Source organism: Plectropomus leopardus, chromosome 12, assembly GCF_026936395.1.
Source record: "Plectropomus leopardus strain MGB_pleo_1.0 chromosome 12, ASM2693639v1, whole genome shotgun sequence".
Lineage (NCBI taxonomy): Eukaryota > Metazoa > Chordata > Actinopteri > Perciformes > Serranidae > Plectropomus > Plectropomus leopardus.
In genome coordinates, this window is record NC_142187.1 from 34,360,106 (window position 1) to 34,380,119 (window position 20,014).

Sequence of the window (20,014 nt, forward strand, 5' to 3'; positions counted from 1 at the left end):
TCCTTAGTATTGACTTGTGATAATTTACTACAAAATATCTGGATTTTGCATGAAACAGGTGTGAAATAGGTGTGTGTGCTGGATGAAAAGGCTTTTGTTGCATGGATTTAATGATTAAGACATTTTTCGGAATTAGTAAAAAGATTCTACTTTTTTTTTTTAAACCAAAAACAGAACAAAGTGAGTTTTTCTCACTCCAATATATATTTTTTATTTAATGGAGTATCTAAATTCCTCTTCCACCTGTAGGGTGTCAGCTGCGCATCAACAAGTCCATCAAATTTACCAGCCAGTCCCGCACTGAGTGACAGACACGGTGAGTGTCTGCAGGGGGCGCGCAGAGGCAGGGAACATGGACAGAGTCAGAGGGTGGAGGAGTATTTCCACTAAAACGTGCGCAGAGAGAATTTGCAGTCCCATTCAGTGCGCAATTTAGGGGGAAAAAAGAGCGATTAGTTACTGATAACATAAATCCAGCATAAAAAAATACTTTACAGACAGAAATAATCTACATTTGGAAGCCAGAATATATTTGGAGCGAGTGAATTCCTCTTTGGAAATAAAAGTGTTGTGATAAATGTTAGTGGGAATATGACTGGAATGTTGCAGGAAGATTACAGTGATAGGACTGGCACTGAAATGATCATAAAGTACTGTTAAATATCGTATTAAAACTATGAATCGTCATAAAGTATCGTCTCATCTCAAATATGGACTCTTATTGACGCATCATAATAAGCTTTATTTGATTAAAAAAAAAAAGACACACTGTAATATACATTTTCCTCATGAGAAAAATGGGATTGTGCATCTCTGTGTTTGCGTGTGTGCACAATTCACGCGCGTGCGTGTACGTGTGGATGCGCGTGCGCGCAGGCGGAGGATCGCCGAGCCGAGCCGTACCGTGCAGCAGGCACAAGCCGCTGGGCGCGCAGGAGAAGCCGCAAAAAATTACAGCAGCCGCTACTTGAAACTGCAAGGAGAGCAGAGGGAGCGTCGGAACTTCGGTGTGCACGGTAAGAGCCGCCACGTCTCTTTATTCTCCTGTTTTTCTCCCCAAAAAGAGCGCTTTGGAGGCTTTTGGCTGTTTTATTTTAATTTTTTTCATCCCTTTTGTCTTTTTCCATCTCTCCATTTGGGGAGCCGGTGCGCACGCTGCATGGATGAAAGCAGACATGAGACAAAAGATCCGGCAGATTTGACGGGGGAGGAAAAAAATGAACGAAAAACAGCAAAAACGAAACTGAAAAGGAAATTTTTGAAATCACAGAAATTAATTCTTCCTATATGCCCCTTTTTTTCCGAGCTAAAAAAAAAATGTGCACGAGCTTAAAAAGGGGTGTGTACCGTCTGGAGGAACACGCGCTTCACCCTCAGACACAGATTTTTCACACTTTTATTGAGGAAAATGCGCTTCGAGTGCGCACAGGAGCGTCTCCTCACGCGCACCGCGCGCTCTATATTATTTATTGATTGCCCTGAAATTGTTTATTATTATATAATCTTGGCAGGCTGCTATGGCAACGTAAAGAGGAGCGTTTTTTTCCTCCTAAATTACAGTCAGTACACAGTTCAACATCCAGAAATAAGAAGAGCTCTCTCCTGCTCGCCCCACCTCTTTGTCTGTGTGGAGGTGTGACACCATTCGGCTTCACGCGACCGGCAAACTCACACCATCACACACATCCAGCGTCTCTAAGCATATTATGTCATGATTTAGATGAATTATTGATCTCATATTTCCGTTTTATTGCACCGAGAAGGTGGAGGATGGAGGAGGAAGAGGAGGGGGGAGATGGGGATTTGGGGAGCGTGTGGGAGGGGAGGAGGAGGAGGGTGGGGGTGATGAAGATTTGGGGGTGTACCTGAATAACCCTTTTCTGCGTGCACACACTTTAAGTTCACCCTCTCACTCCGCTGCTGTCGCCGCTGCATCGATGCTGGATGTGATTTCTGCAGCGAGTCAAACTTTATTAGCCATCCTCCGTCGGTTTGATGCCTGGTCCTTTGTTTGCCGCGGCACGCATGCGCACTGGGAGTAGGGTGTGGATGGGAGAGATGCCACCTTGCCTATCAATAGGATGGAGGAGAGGAGGATGGATGGAGATGGTTTGGTTTTAATTCCTGATGGACTGATTTGATTTGAGGAAACATTTGATTATAGAAATAAAATGAGACGCTTGTGCGTGTGTGTGTGCGTGTGTGTGTGTTGGGAGATGTGTGTAGACGGTTTGTGTGTGAATGAAGCCATAGTGACGGCGATGCTGTTTTTTTTTTCACTGAAATATTCAGTAGATGATAATGAAGCTATATTGAAACAATAGTTGAGGAATTGATTAGTTGATGTAAAGAAAATCAGTAAATGATGATGCAGATTATTAATCGTATGGTCATTATGAAGTGAAAATGACAGATATTTTCAAATTCCTGCATCTCGTATGTGATTATTTGTTGTTTTTTCTGCTTTAGATATTTGTAAACGAAATATTGGGCAGTTTAGATGGAGCTATTTTCATTTTTTTTGCCCTCCTTAAGAGACGAACCATCTAATTGCTTATTCAGAGAAAAAATATAAATTAAAAGTTGTATTAGCTACCGCCTCAACTCCAAAAAACATATGGCCTGTGGGCCAGAACTGGCCCGTCCATGGCTTTTCCTCTGTGATCAGAATCACCCCAAAGTCATCAAATACCACCACTTGGTAAGGGACTGAGGTGTCAGACACTGACACCAAAAGCCCCTTTACACGGCAATATGATACGCCAGCCGACGATGTCAGTTTTAAACATGGGCAGACTGCATATTTTAAATACTAATACAGAAACAGTAGGCTGGTATAGTGGTAATAATTTGACACTGTGAATGTACATTAAGCACATGTACTTTTGGTACTCAAGCACATTTTGCTAATGATTGCTAAGAATACCTCTTGCATAACCTGATTTTATACAACAGTGCTGTCCAACACAATAACCACAATACTCTAATATTTCTGCAGTATGTCACAACACAGTCTGTGGATTATTTAAATTTCCTGTGTATAAACTCACCAATTTTTGCAACATTGCAATAGACTGACCCCACCTGTGCAAATCATCAAAGAGCTTGATGACTTTTAGAATAGAAGAAAGTCATAATAATGTGGATGTATGGAGCGTTTTTTTGGCTCTCACGCTGCCATGTGACTGTCTGGGCGCACTTGTCATATTATGTCTTTACCCTCTGTTACACATTTCCTGTCACTCTACTTACAAACATACCTTTAAAGGGAAAAAAAATAATTAGAAATTTGATATAATAATAATTTATAAAAGAATTCATATCTTTATTTAGTACATAGATGTAATGTCTATTATGATATTAGAAAAAACAAAAGTCCAGATGATATCCAGTCTCATATCGTGACATCAAATAAATATGTAATTCAGCTATAACTATTAGTTAATTTAAAGCTCTTGTTAAAGTGTTTGCATCATTTGTCACCCCTTGAGTCGTATTATAAGATCACCATGGCAACGTGGGGACTGTAGTAACGTGTCCTGTACGTCCGACTGCTGATTGGCTCCCATAAATCCAGGCCCGAGTCCGTTCATTCATCCTGCTGGATGGAGACAAACAGCAACCTGATGAGAAGTTACGACGGTGACTCATCCATTACCGCCGCCGCTGTCGGCTGCTATAGGTGTGTGTGTGTGTGTGTGTGTGTGTGTGTGAGGTACGCAGAGGCATAGCAATGAAACCTTGCTCACCCTCTCTCTCTCTGTGTTACATTCACTGACTAACTCTTTATTGTCTGACACACACTATGTGGTCAAAAGTATGTGGACAGAAGGTTATGGAGTTTTTAACAGAGATGTCCACATACTTTATCAGACATAAAAGAGAGGAAGACTTTGTGTGTGAGAGAGAAAGACAGCAAAAACAGGGAAAATGGTTGAGCGAGTTATCGTGCCACGTTGCTTGTCTCCTCTCGAGAACTCTGCAGCTCTCTCTTTGTCCGTCTTTGTCCTCCCCTATTCCCCTGCTGAGGTGTCAAAGATTAATAAAACCTAAATGCACTCTTTGTCGAGGCTCAAGTGAGTCATGTGATCAACAGGATCACTTTTCACAAAACGCAGCGTCTGTCTTAATTAGACCATCGATGCATATGGAGGCTCGTTAACTTACAGCAGAGGAGGTGAAGCAGGACAATGGGAGGCTGCAGCTGCTGCTCAATGCACATGTAACTGAGTGTGAGTGTGTGTGTGTGTGTGTGTGTGTGTGTGTGTGTGCTTGTGTGTATATAGGAAGATGGGGAATGAGCGCAGCTGCAGGTTGAGTCACCACTGCTGCTACTACTGTCACTATGGCAGCCAAAAAATGGACAATTGTACACAATTGGATCTATTTTTGGTTTGAATATTCTCATTACAAAAATGAACTAGAATGACTGCCATGCGGTTGTATGTCTCTGCGCATCAGTCAAGTTGCACCAACAGTTCACATCCATATACGTGAAAATGTAGATGTTAAGTGTTTTTGAAGAACATTTTGATGTTACGGTTGACCTATGACCTCTTGTCAGAATTTTGGACCTTCATTATTATATTTTATTTGACACTGGTTTGAAATTTGAACATATGAATTCTTGAGTTATGACCAAAAACATATTTTATTTGGTCACTGTGACCTTGACCTTTGACCACCAGATTCTAATCAGTTAATTTTTAAGTCCAAGTAGATGTTTGTGCCAAATTTGAGGAAATACCCTCAAGGCCATCATCAGACACTGCATCCACGACAGTGAGAGGGTTGCAAGGTCACGGTGACCTTTGGACACCTTTGAATTCTATCAGCTCATCCTCAAGTCCAAGTGAACGTTTGTGCCAAAATTGAAGACATTCCTTCAACATGTTCTTGAGATATCACTTTCGCAACAATGAGATAAATTCAAAGTCACCTTGACCTTTAACCACCATAATCTAACAAATTTATCCTCAAGGCTACTTGAACGTTTGTCCCAAATTTGAAGAAATTCCCTCAAGATGTTTTTTAAAATTCTGTATTCACAAGGATAATTAGATTAGGTTACAATGACTTTGTGACACTTTCGTGAGACCAGTAGAGCGTTTTTGCTAAATATGAAGAACTTCCCTGAAGGTGTTTTTGAGATTTTGCATTCACGAGAATGGACAGATGGACGGATTAGCCAAAAACATAATGCCTTCTATCTCCGGTGCAGAGGCATATAAACACATTCATTTTCTGAAAACTCTTAAATTAATATACACAATGTATTAGACAGAGCAGGTGAAAATAAGATCTCTAGGATTCAGAAACAGACAAAATGTGCAGATAATAAAAAAAGGCGGTGTTGTGGGAAATATTGCTGGAGTGCAGGCAGCTGTGTCTCATTATGGTAGCAGGTTGTGTTGTGTTTGACGCTGGAAGGAAGTGCAGAGCTTCTGGAGGTTTCCAGACGCTGCCTGCCTTGCAGCACGCAGCCGTATCTGACACGGGAGGGTTTGCACTGCATTCAGTATGTTTGAAATTAGTTGGGAAGAAGAGCTGCGTTAATTAATGTGGACGAAGCTTATTTTATTGTGGGTGTTTATGGCTTGGGCTGTATGTAATACTTAATACCTTCCTGAAATTTCAGCCTGGTATATGGTGCACGTGTGTGGTGGTGTACATTATCATCCAAAGTCTTCACATATTGCCACTTTGCCATGGACCTCTAAATATTACGCTTTAGGTATCCTTATGCATCTGTTCTTTATAATACAGGATGCTGCTACCGTGAGGTCAACAAATGCACAAATACTGCGCGTGATTATGTTTAGGTAGCGAAAGCACATGGAAACCAACGCCTCGATGTCAACAAATGCACGTGCTGGCACGGATGTTCAGGTTCGGCAAAAGGGCACTTGGTAAGGTTAAGGGCTAATATGTGCTGCACATTACATTGTGCTATTTTTAGGCTACATCTCGATAAACAATACATATCTCAATATTTTTAAATCTCCTCAAAAGTACTTCATTAATGCTAAAACTGCGAGATAGAATCGAAACACTACAATTTTTTTTTTTTTTTTACCAAATTCCCTCTTTGATGTGACAATATTGTCGAAATGACTATTGGTGCTTTTAAAAAATATTCACAAAATTTAACAGTTGAATAATAATCATTAGTAATGCAGAAATAATGACTAAGTGGGTAAAGGCAAGTATTAAACAGGAACTGTCTGGTAAGTTGAGAAAAGTACATTGTTATACTGTAATGCAACTTTTTAAATTGCCAATTAAAAAAACACCATTTATTCCATATCATGATATAACAATATCCAATATCTAAGACAATATATAGTCTTATATCTTGATATGATATAATATCTTTATATTGCTCAGCTCTAGTAAGGTGCTGAAAAGGAAACATCACATTCAGACTGGAAGCAAACACCGTACTCCTGCATGAAAGTCCAGGGTTTGTTGGATCCATCCAACACCACTCCTGACCATTTTCTGTGCGTCATACTGCGTCATTACAGGTGGCGTTTCTGTGTCATGTGGATGTGACAGGTAAAGTTTGGCCTTTTTCTCAAGGAATGCTGCCTGTACATATATCATGGACATTGCAGACACCGTCTCACGACATATAATAGCACCGCAACAGGTTCTGTACAGCAGCATTCTGAGCCAGCGCCATCCAGCGGCGTATCATGCCGACACTAAAGGTGGCTTTTGGCGTAGGGATCTTACATCAAAAGCACTGTCAAAGCAGCCATATTTGGCGATTTCAGAATGAGAACAGACTTTCACAGCTAAGGTTTTACCATTGGGACTGTTGTGCTGGTTTGCATTAGCATACAGGTGTTCCTATTTTGGTGGTCACTTCGTTTTATAATTACAAGATGAATTCTTTATATTTTTACAGTTACAGCAGTGGAACAGCTGCTGCAGGAATCAGCTGCTGCTTGTACTGAATGAGTTGAGTGTGAAATGGGGAAGTGGCTTTCTTGGAAAGTAGCCACACTTAGCAGCCGATTGTTTTATGTTGTTTGACAGAGCCGCTCGCAGCACTTTGAAGGTATAAATATTAAGTGTTGGCTGAGTGTTTATTCTTCAATAAAGAGTCCATGAGCTGCAGGGAAACCAGAACAAGTTGTTGTTTCACACTTGCAGCTGTTAAAACTTGACAGGACTTTCTGTTTGATTACGGCTCGCTGCAGTGCGCCGGCCTGACAGGAATGAGGAAGTTTCAAAAGTCAAAAGGAAGCATGACAGTGTGTGTTAAATGACTTTTTTAAAAGGCTATTTTTGTGCAGTTTATGCTGAAGTGGAGTCAGCAGAGGGTTAACGATTATCAAGAATTTTCATTTCCCAATAGCATGCTCATTTGCTGCCTCACAGTTTATATCTGACCGTCTTTTTATAGACGTTATAATGAGCAGCACAGAGTCATGGTATGTCCCTCTGAGGACGCTGAGGTCGTGTCCTCTCTGTTTTCTTTGGGATTTTTGTGGTTTAAGTGACCTGGAGGATTACAGTTGGAAATTACACAAGGCAGGATTTTTAGCTTGCATATTTTTAGTTTCAGCATCTGTAGATTTAACCTTTTTCATAATTTTCTGCATTTCATGGAAAATGGTTTCCAATAAAACCTTTTCATAGTGAGTTTTGCTCTGCAGTGTGTCTTGCATGTGAATAACTGAGACATTGTGTCTAGAAGAACATTGTAAAAATGCTTTAAGCACCTCAAATACAGTGCTGTTCACCTCCACTTTATTTAGGTGGCAAAAAAACTTTGCAAAAAATATTAGAACCAGATAGCAGCAAGGTGTGGTGATAGAGGTGGGAAACATAGATAAAATCCTCCACCACCGAATATGTAACTTTTCAAATCACGGAACTCAATGAGCAACAAAATTCCCCAAAATTAGGGGAAAAATAGTAAAAAAGTTAAAAAAAAAATAACTTGAAAATAAGGAAAAAAATAGATAAAAAAGAAAAAAGAAAAGTAAAAAAAAAAAAAATGAGAAATGATCAAAAAAACTGCTTAAAAGGTAGAATAATTCTGTAAAATCATTTTAAATATCTAATTGTAATAATTATATATATAATTCTTAGGACATTTTCCCTAGTTTTTAAAAATAATTTTCAAAATATAGTAATTTCTTGCAGTTTGTAGGACATTTCTTTCCATTTTTCCATGTTTTCTAATGAATTCACACCAGTTTGCTCAGGGTCCAAACGTTTACTTCAGAAAGGCATCTGAATGCAGCACAAATAAAGTGATGTCGGTTCAGGTTTGAAAAGGGTTAATTTACTAATTTACAAAAGAAAGACGTAGAAACGCCGCTTTCTGGAGTAAATATCTGGAGAGCGAGACCTGACGGCAGCTCTTGTTCTCTCTTGTTTCAACTCGAGCGCTAACATGATTTTACAAATCCTAAACTCATGTCTTTGACCCGGGGTTGGATGTGTCTTGCAGTCAGTGTTTCCGCAGCAGAAGTGCATGGAAATGAAAGTGGAAGTGGCGGCCGGGCCCCCCCCTCCTCGTGCGCCTGCCCGCTCGGGTCCCGTTGGAGGTTTGACGGCGGTGCAACATGTCCTCGTCCACGGCAGCTCTTTCACCATGAGCGCCATCTGTCACATCGCACCTCGTCTTCCAGGAAATTACAGCTCAAACCGAAAGCGACAACGTTATCTGATATGTACCCCGGCGGGGCGGGAATGAACTCGGCAATCTCAGCTTGCTCTCTGCTGAATCCCAAATCCACTCAGTCACTCAGTCGTCCTTGTGGATTTGAAAATCATTTGGCGAGGGGAGATAAAGGCACAATCCGGCTGTATTTCTTCCACCAACCTGCCCCGTTATCTGCGGAGGAGACAGATCTCATCCTAACAGCGGAGCGCACAGTGATAACACTTTGATAGATGTGATTTCAACAGCCAAACAATTTAATTTCAGACTGACTGTCAACTGAAAACTGGCACCTGTTATTGCAAAGTAATTGCGACGAAAAAGGGAACGGATCACGGAGTATTGTTAAGGTTTTTTTCAACACCTGTACTTGCAAAACAGGAACATTTTTACAGAGATATCACCGGTGGTTTGGTTAAATAATAACTCTTGGCTCTGAAGGAAATTCAGTCAGTCAGTTTTTTTTTTAATTTACCGTCTGAATCAACAGCACAGAATGCCAAAAATTCGTGGCATTCCTGTGTCATGACTCAAGTCTTGACTTCTGACACTGTATGCAAGAATCAATTATTAACTGCTGGAATTTCCTGACGCAAATACGCAGTGTGAATAATAGATCAGCATGAACCTCAGTGAGAGTTCACAGTCGTATCTGCCGGCTGCTGAACAGGTTCGTTTGTCACGGAGGTGGGCGGCAGCCATCTTGTTTCAGCCCACCACTGCAACTGAGCACAAACCTGTAACACCAGGAAACCCGAAAAAACAGAGCTGATGATGAACTCTGGTTTATTTCCACAACATAACTCCTAATGATCATTTAAAGGGGATTGGAAGAAACAATGTTACATCGCTATTTCCTTTCCTCTCACCGTAAACAAGTTGTAAAACACAACACTGACATATTACCACTTTTATGACAGGCTGATCATAAATTGCAATCATTTATTTGGAGTATTGTTTGAGTCCACCTAAATGTAAGTCAAATATTCACTTAATTAGAGACCAAAAACAGAGCTCAAAGTCTCTTTCGCAGCTAAATGCTTCACTGTGTTCACAGTTAGTCTGCCTGCTGTTTGCTGCTTAGCAGGTAGTGCACAGCAGCTTTTTACAGCTTTTTCTCTGAAAATGGTGCTATGAGGGCAACCAAGCTGCCAGAAGACAAAATCTTTTCCAAACATTTTGTGGGTTTCTGCTTGTTGCTCTAATTTTGGTCTCCACCCACCTTTAGAGGAAACATCAGTCTCTTTAGCTGCTAAAAGCTTCTTTGTGTTAACCAGCGAGTCTCTAACAGTGTCTGTCTGCTGTTTGCTGCTGAACAGGTACAGTGCTGTGGCTTTTCATAGTTTTACATTAAAAATGACCCCATGAGAGCAGCTGTTGTGGGCCAGACTGATAAACAGGAAGCTGAAACTCATAAGGCCTATATGACTCTGTAACACTGATAATAACATTTTATATTATAGTATTTTCACCACTGTAACTGGTTCAAATCAGAGCACAGACAGTGGTCAGCATGACAATAAAGCTGATTTTTTAAAAAATTACTACATCATAACATTATTATATTTAGTTGTCATAATAAAAACATGTTCGAGCTCCACAGCCTTCAGCTGCCATCAGCAGTTTCCAGCCTCCTCTCCGTCTTTACCTCTCTGTAAATCTTTAAGGACTGCCAAGTCTGGAAAACATAGCTCTTTACGTGAATCTCTTAAACAGTCCAGAGACTGTTTCAGAGAGTCTGAGAATAATGAGATGGTACAACAGAGTTTAGACTCGTAGGTGCTCGGCCTCCTCGAGCTTGTGTCGCAGTCCCAGTTCTGTCAGCTCCCATCAACGACAGGGAAACTGACGACGAGAAGAAAATTACAAGAATATCTCTCACCGGGATTTTTTTTTCCTTGAGTGCGAGACGTGATCAAGGGCTTGTCTGAAACACTCAGCGATGTGTGAGCGTGTGCGACATTACACTGCGAGGAGGAGGATGGCTTTCCAAATGCATGTTAACATTAGAAGGGCTGATTTACAAAACTGTTCATCACTTTTATTGTATTATTACATGTTGTATTGTTGTGTTCGATATTTGACTATACTTAGTACAAAGCAGAAGTTAAGTTTATTAAAAATTTAATTATATTGAGGATCATGATGCAATAGTCCTTTAAAAAAAAAATAGATTTAAATTAATACATTTTTTGAAATACATTTTTAAATAATATTTTTACATTATTTATTTCATTTTGTTTACTTGATAATTTTTATTTTTAATATTTAAATATCTATTTAAAAACCTGATCAATATTTAAATATACTAAATAAAAATATTTTTAATATGTATATATATATTTTAATATGTTTAATTGATAAAAACATATAAAATATTTCGGATGTATTTTCAATATTTTATCATCACCGAAGCCTTTAGCAGAATTATAAATAATTGTGTTTTTAGTATATGTATTTTAAAATATAAATCATATTAAATAAAATTGACAAAAAAATATATAATTTAAAAAAATAAAAGCACTAATTTGACATTAATTAACAAACTAAAATAGAAATAAATAAATAAAAATAACTAAATAAACATGAAAATGTATTTAGTTGTTTTTAATTTAATGAAAAAGATATATATATTTTTTTTAATTGATAAAAATCATCAACCATTTATTTTATTAGGTCATGTGAAATTCTGGATAAATAAAATTTGAATTGTTTTAGCAGTTTTAAGCGTAAATTTAAGCCCACACCATGCTTGGCGTTGTTTAAGTGGCTTGATAACTCCTTTTGCTACTTGCTCAGCTCTAACCCAGTTGATACCAGAAAGATAATTAGAGGCTGTCTAGACTCTGTGTGCCCGTGTCCTCAGTGAGTCCAGTGTGCCTGCATGGTGCTGGATGATGTGTGTCTTGGCTCCCACCCCCCCGTGGCTCTTTTTCGGGGTTAGCTGGAGTTTAAAGTCGACTTTGTCCCGTCTCCTCGTCTGGCTTGCCACCCAGCGTCGCTGACTGCAGGGCTGTCCTCTCTCTCTCTCACTCTCACTGTCTCACTGTTGTGGCTGGGGACAGCGGACGCCCGCCATGTCCAATTTCGCTCCACCGGCGTCTGGCCGCTGGCCGCCGACGCGCTGGTGACAGGGGTCATTTAGATGCGATGCTGAGAGGGCCAGTTTAGCCAAGACAGCCAGACAGACACACAGACAAATGGAGGAAAACAAGGCCGGGGTGGATGTCTGAGTCGGCAGCAGATATGTTTGTTGGAAACAGATGCAGTTGTGTTGTTAGATCTCAGCCTGAAGCCACTTTTTTTAACTGTGTCTGACGCCGAGTCCTCTCTCTGGTACCACTTTGAGGTCACAAACACAGTTTTCGTTCTTCAGTTTGAACTCTGGTGGAAACCACACGGATTGTAAACAAAAGTCACATGACTCACGTGCAGCTTGTGTATTAGACACCTCTGGTGACCCGTCATCCCTCCAGCAGAGACATTTTGGCCGCAGAGGAAGTTATTCACTTCTGTTCATAAGAACACAGAATTAAATTGTTGTTTTTTTTGTAAGATAGTAAGAAATAGAGAGAGAATACAATAAAAGTGTATCATTTGTGTCTTTTTGTTGCACAAAATTATTCTGAATTATTTAATCAGGAACCAAACAACATGCAAAACTGTAAAACTGTAAAAGTTTAAACTTTCATTTTCTGTCCTGTTAATCATTTTGCAAACTTGTAGGGTTCTTGACCCAAAGCCCTGTCACCAGAAGAATATGTTAGCCTTGTACATTTCTGCAAAGCACAAACACATTAAATTTGTTTGTTTCATACGTATCATCTCATTTTTTCTAAAATGAAAACATACAAGTGAGTCATTGCTGTATTCCAAGCACTTTTTTAGCCACTATATGTGTGTTTTTCTGTTTTTTGAGCCAGTTCTCATTCCGAACTTGCCAAACACCACTGCTTGGTCAGTGATTTCAGCGTCAGACACGTAAAAGGCCACATTTTCCAGTGGTATGATACAGCGTCAGTGCATAACGTGGCCGGATGGCACTTGTAATTACCTCAGTGTTCAGCAGTCAAAGAGTTGAAGAGCGTTTAGCTCTATGCATGAACTATAATGGAGAAACTGACAATATATTTTGCAAAAAGAAAAACTGAAAAAGTTAGAATAAGAATAATAGATAATAAGTTAGAATAAGTGGTCCACCCATCACAAATGTTTAACCATGTCAGTGGCGTGGCTCGATGGCAATGTCACTCAGGTGGTTGGTTTATTCTAAATCAAAGTTTTGTGTTTGTTTGAGTCATATTTTAAGTCTTAAAAAAAAAAAAAAAACGCTCAGTCAGTCAGAGCTTAGGACCCAAGCTTTCGAGGCTCTGAGCCGCAGACGGAGGTAATAACTCCTGACTGCTTTCTGGGGACTTTTCTGTGATGTTTATGATCCGCTTTACCAGCCAGATCCCAGATCCCAGCGAAAACATAAAGCACCGTCGCTGGAATCATCTTTAATATCTGCCCGTAAATCTGACGCATGAAGGGAGGCAGCAGGTTCACAAGCAGAAGATGAACACACACACACACACACACACACACACACACACACACACACACACACACAAAGAAAAAAATTAAGTCTTATCAAGTGCTGCTGCCCACGCAGACCAAACATGCAGCTCTCATTCTGCATTTTGCACTTCTCTCTTTCTGAATGTTAGTCTTTTAGTTCCCACTATGAGTATATTCAATACTATTGAAACTATATTTGTTTTCAGGTTAAATCTACTGCAAAGATGCATGCACAGGTTTGTTGTTTGTGAAGCGTTTAACCCCATAAACCCTGTTACACTCACAGCCAGCATGTTCTCTGCAGTTTATTTGAACTCCAGTGGGTTTTGTCAGTTAGTTCAGTTAATCTTGCAGCCTTGGTGAGAATAAAACTCTAATTCCAGAATATGTGCATACATGCATACATGCATACGTGCAGTGTAATACATTTTATTAAGGGTGAGGTTGCAATCTCAAGCCCACTCTAAACTATATGATACGATGCGATGCGATGCGATGCGATGCGATGCGATGCGATGCGATGCGATGCGATGCGATACGATACGACACGATATGGCATGGTACATCTCAATTCGATACCAGGCAATACGATGCTTTATTTGTCAAGTAGAGTAATTTGTCTTGGACTGAGATGCTGTGCTTCCTTCATGATCTTGTTTATTATATTGAATGTTAAATCTCATGAAAGTCTCTGCAACATGAATTCTCTACTTCAATAAGCCGATAACGACTGCTGCCTGAAAAGTACAAAGCTTATGTAAAAAGTAAGAGTCGTGTAAAATATGTGCATAGTTTGCAGTTAATGAGCTAAAATGTGCAAAACAACCAATCGTCTTTTAAACCCCATTTCCCATCAGAGTCGCTCGCTCCATTACCGGAACTTTCTTAGAAATGTCACTTGGCTCTGATGCGTCCTGAGAAACCCGCTCGGCTCACCAGCGCAGCCCTGCAGAGATATTGATTGATGTCGGACCATGTCTGGCTCCGGGTTTGAAGCCGGGGGCCTCGGGGAGCCGTGCAGACAGATGGAAAGGAGGATGGTGTGGGACACTGGGATGGCAGAGCAGCTAGCAGTGGGCTTATAGCTGCAGTGCTATTGATTGACACGAGAGATAGAAGCCGAGCTGAAAGCAAGACAGAGAGAGAGAGAGAGAAAGAAATATTCTGCTGTGAAACAATCCCCGGGTGGTTTTGGCAGCCAAATGGAACCTCTATCTTTATGTGATATGTGCCGATAATATCTACCTATCTATGGTATTTGTAGCACTCTCACTGGAGCTGGGCAGTGTTTCAGGAAAAGGCAGATAAGCAGTAATTAGACAACTCCTTTATCTTCCCCCATCACGGAGAAATAATCTACCTCTCTGTCTGGCTGCTGATTTCTCATAACGCTTTGGTCATTTCAAGGTTACAGTAATATTGGCAGGTCCCTCCTCACTGTTGGTAATTTAGAAAGTGAAGTGTACTTAATCTTTCTTTCATTGGGGAAACATCACCTCTGCGCACTCGGGTCCAAGTATTTAACCATAGAGTCAAGCTTTTGGCCATGAAATTGTCATCATGACAAAAATTTGTCCCAGAACACCAAATTGCATTAACCGTTAGACCCCTTTGGCAACTTTTACATGCTTTTCACTCTTAATTTTTGGCTCTGTTCATGCATATGGCATAAATTTTAGCAAGATTCTGTATTATTGTTCGATCTTGGAATTTCCAGCTTAGCTCCTACAATAAGTCTAAAATACATCGGAAACAAAAGTGCAAAAACATGCGCCATTGAAACCCATTCAAACTGCAATGTTTGATACCCCAGCCATCAAATGTGACAAATCCTTTTGGGGACGCAGGCTGAACACAAACACCACAAATCTCAAACCAATCAGGAGCCATTCTGACATCAATTAACTCCAAACTCTAACACAGCCAGCAGCTGCGCCGACTGGCTTCTCATGCACCGTGATAACAAATTTAAATTTTTGTTGCCTTCTGTTGATTGTCAGTGTTAGGTTCATCATAACATCTGAGTCGAATCCAAATCATTAGATTGGAGTTTGAAACGTTGTTATATATCAAATTTGCTGCCCACTCAGCAGAAGACAATGCTCGCATTGTGGCACTATTTCTGAGAATCACGTGTTATATTTGCACATTTCATAGAAATCCAACCTATTCTCACTGAGAAGCCCTCAACTACAGCCACTTTATCAGTGATTTTGGCATCACATGCCGACCCCAGAAGCCACTATTTGCGGCTGTAGGATACGCTGCCGGTCAAGCAGCACCTGTCGCGGTTGTATGTTACGCCACTGGATGTTGTCAGGTTGAACCACTGCCATCAACAACACGCTATCAGGAGCCAGAGGATCCCTAAAGGGCCGGACTACGCCATCTTAGTCCACGCTCTGCCAGTGACCTTCTGCTCATGACATTTTGGTTATCCTTCTGCATCAGCTGTTTAACCCCTGGGATGCTGTTACTGTGATGTCAACAAATGCACACGGTACCAACCGGTAACCAGCGCTGGTTACCAGCTGTCATAGTGGTTAAGATTAGCAACAAAGTCAGATGGTTAGGTTTAGGCAAGAGAGGCGCCCACACACACATCCACATGGAAAGCAAACTCCAGATTCCTGCACAGAAGTCACATGTTTGTGGTGTCCATCCACCCGATTAACACACTGGTTTGACGTTGAAGGTGGCTTTTGGCGTCACGCTTGTAAACAGAAAACACTGACAGAGCGGATATGTTTGAGTTTAGGATGAGAACGGGCTGGGCGGGCGAGCAGCAAACCCTGAATTTTCACCCAGGATCTTGGTGTTCACTACCTGCATGAATGCAGAGTAAAAACATGATTAGTTTTTATTTTTTGTTCCAAACTTAGCCATGGGCTTTTGTTGGCGTCCCGGCGGGCATCCCAGAATGCCAAAAGCAGACACATTAGGATACCTAGCACATGGAAGTCCAAGCCAAAGCAGCAATATGGGACAACTTGGGATAAGGACATTTTGACATACAGAGTTGGAAATGAGCTCCAGCCACCATAAAATATGTAAGCGGCTGCTAACTTTGCTTCACTCACCAGCCACAAAAAATCTCTTGAGAGTCCACCAGCCACAGCGGCAGGTGGCCAAAAAATATTAGTGTTTCACTGTTGATACATCACAACACAGTTTCTAAAATGATGCAGTGTATGAGCCGACTTAGTTATTCGGATGTGAAGGGGAGGGTGAGTGGCGTGCACCTATTAGAGACGCTTGCTGACTGCAGACCAACAAACAACAAAACCTGTTGTGATTTAGCGAGTCGTGGCTGTGTGTGTGTGTGTGTGTGTGTGTGTGTGTGTGTGTGTGTGTGTGTGTGGCTTTTGAGGTATTAAACATGGATGTCTTGTAGTGACCTTTCACTCTTGAGGAGAAAGTTTAGAAGGAGAGGTGTACAACCACAGGCAGAACCAGTGAGAACTTATTTTTCACAAATATTTTCCAAAACTCAAGAATTGCAGCATAAAACACAAACACACACACACACACACACACAGACAACACACACACACACACACACACAAACACACACACATTTTTTTTAATTAGCACTTTCTTGAAGTAATTTTCTTTTCTTCTTTTCTTTCTTTCTTTTTGCTTTTTGCTTTTTATTGCGTCATTTTTGTTGTCTTGTTGTCTCTTGTTTCTTGTCGTCCTCAGATGTTTCTGAAAGAAATCGAGCCAATTTGCTCACACATCAAAGGGTTAATGTTAAGATGACCAGTTCTGCAGTTTTGGCTTTGTGGAAATGTAAAGTTTCAGCTTTTCCGTGACATGATAATGGAAATGTAACGTATCAGTGGTTTGCAGACAATGCCATCATTTTTTTCCTGACGACTGGGCTTCGTGAGAATCTCTCTAGTTATTGATTAACCCATTTTATAATCAGATTCCTTTATGTGTGTGGCTCTGTTCAGCTGATTGTCTCTTTATTGAAACTGAGCACCTGTTCAGGATTTTCAGGTATTCTATTGTTTTCTATGTGTGCTTAAAAGCAGGCAGAAATAAAGGAAGGTATTCACACAACGCAAAGAACAAAGCTGCTGTACATTATCGATAACAAGCAAACACAGCTGAGAAAACAAAGTCCTGAATCCTCCGCAGAGCACGCTCCACGATCATCAAACATCATACAAACAGAGGTCACAGCAGTCTGACGGTTTACTGGCTTATTTAAATCAGTTATTTATATTTCCTATTGTTGGGATTAAAAAACTCACTGTGAAAACAAATTCAAATTGACTAATTAATCATTTGAAACCTGAGTAACTGAGGCGAGTTAACAAGACTCGGCCCAAATAACAGGAAGAATCAGTAAAAAGTTACAAGAAAATTTCATGAAAATAAGCACAAAAAAAGAAAAGCAAACAAGAAAATGACCACATAAAGTGATGAAAACTGTCAAAAGAAACACTTTTTAAACATAATTTAAAATGTTTATTTATCACAATTATAAATATGATTTTCTGAACATTTCCCTCCCATTTTCTTTACAGAATGAATTTTTAGGTCATTTTCTTGTCACTTTTTAATAATTTCTGGGACATTTCTTGCCACGTTGGTCATTACCTTCTCCTCCATGTTTTCGAAAGAATTCAAACCAATTTTCTGAGGTTTCAAGGGGTTAAATTATTCAGGCCTACAAATGACAACATCGGCGTGCTTGAGTTATCATGAGGTGTTTTTTGTGCTCTGGATGTCCAGTTTGCGTATTGATCGCCCTGCAGGTGCATGACGTTGTTTCCACAGGTTGTCAGGTCAAAGGTGAACAATAATTGCATGTGTGTACGGCCGCTGATTCACCGTTTTGTCCAAACGGCGTTGAGTCACGAAAAAAACAGCTCGCCAGGCGGGTGGGCCTTCTCATTGAAATTCAGCAGCGCCTGCCGAGAAAGATGCAGAGTCGAGATCAGGATTCCTTTGAAAGTACGCAAACCTAGTGCTTGACAGCTCTTGAGGTCTCCTGTCTTAACAGCGTGTATCTGAGGCCAGGCGGCTGCGGCGGCGGCGGCGGCGGCGGCGGTGTGTGTTGGGAGGAAGGAATATTGGCAGGAGTCTGTGATGGAGTGGAAGATAGAGCCGGCTGTCACAACAGTTTCTGAAGAGTCCCTTTGAAATGACAGAAAGGACTAATACATCCACCCTGCGCCGTCTTCGACAGCGTGCAGGGTCCATTTTGATTTGTGGTTTATGATGTGCACTTTATTGCAGCTTATCTCACATGTACAGCGTGCACTCCTGCTCAAAATGGCCGCCGTGAGGACCGATCAGAGAGGGAGTCAGACGCTGCTGTGTGACGACCATCGAGCTTTCCAGATGAAGACAAAACACTCGATCAAAGTGTAAACAAAAGGAAATGAAGTCTCACACTGAGATTCCTCAGCAGCGTACAGCAGAAACAGCAGGGCCCATTTATCTTCCAGGACTTTTCCAGGCAAATTTTAAAGACCAAACGTCCTCTGAAACATTCGACGCTCCTCATTGGTTCTTTTTCATGCTTTGTTTATATAGTATAATATATATATTATATATTAATATATAATTTTATTATAATATAATATATTAATATTATAATAATATAAAATATATAAATAATATAATATTTTTTAAATATTATTAGTTGTATAGTTATATATATTAGTTATATATTTAGTTATAACTTAAATCTTTAAATATAATTCAGGGACTATTTCTGATTTATGGGGGTGGGGGGGGAGCAAAAAGCAGGAGGCATGTCAAATAATTTTTTAAGCACTGGGGAGGGGCTAACGTTTTTTTGCTTAGGGGAGGGGCATTCAGTTTAAAATGTCTGTGTTTTGAATTTATTTTACTGCTGATCTTTAAAGCAAACGTGTTGGGAGATTTCTTTTAAAAATGAACTTTTGGTGATTTCCTTTTTATTTTATTTATTCTTAAAACTTTTTTTTCCTGAAAAACTTTTTGGTGATTTTTATAGATTTTTCCCGTTAAAAAATCCCCCCAAATTATAATAAATAAATACTATATCTATTAATCACAGCCAGAGACTGTCAAAAAACAGAAATTATCACTGGAATTTCTACCATGTGTTATTATACAGGTTCATGAAACAAAATGTCATGACTTTTCCAAAACTTTCAGGATATATTTAGCTTTTCAAAAATTTTCCAGGCCTGGAAATTGCTATTTACAAATTCCATGTTTTTCCAGGTTCTTTATGACGGTGCAAACTCTGATAGAGTATCATCCGACTCGGCTAAAGAGTGAAAATTGAAGTTTAAAATGAACGCAGCCATTTATATTCCACGAGGCGTCATGAAAACCGAGTCTGACTGGACAATTAGAACGCAGAAAGGAGAAAATGGACTTCGCATTAAGCTGAATGTTTTATGGAGATGAATGAGTTCAGCGGTTGGTATTCTGCCGACACGCTGCAGACACTCGTTTACATCCTCCTGCCCTTGTAGCTGCTCTATTACGCTGTGACACAATAACAAAACACTGCAGTTAGTTTGGGAGATGTTTTCTTTTTGCTCTCCTGATTTATTACGCTCTGAGTGCAATTGACCCGCCGAGCTTCCCGGCAGTGTCACTGAATCAGACGCTGTCTCGGTGTTTAAGCCTACGGCCTCCTGTCCGCTCACATCACGCGCTTCAAATGATTCACTGCAGAGACGGTCATGTTAAGATTAATAAAACACCATGCGTGGTCAGTTTACCTTTTATTCCCATGATATTTAGGTCAAATTA

At 40.3% G+C, this 20,014-nt stretch overlaps 1 protein-coding gene across 1 annotated transcript in view; it reads left to right on the plus strand.

Annotated features, from left to right (window-relative positions):
• The first annotated feature begins 857 nt into the window (after nucleotides 1–857).
• basp1 (brain abundant, membrane attached signal protein 1) overlaps nucleotides 858–20,014 on the plus strand; it is a 58,691-nt gene continuing 39,534 nt past the window's right edge. Inside the window, exon 1 of the mRNA XM_042497557.2 lies at nucleotides 858–1,016. The gene's annotated coding sequence lies outside the window, so the exon portion shown is untranslated. The remainder of the gene's footprint in view (nucleotides 1,017–20,014) is intronic.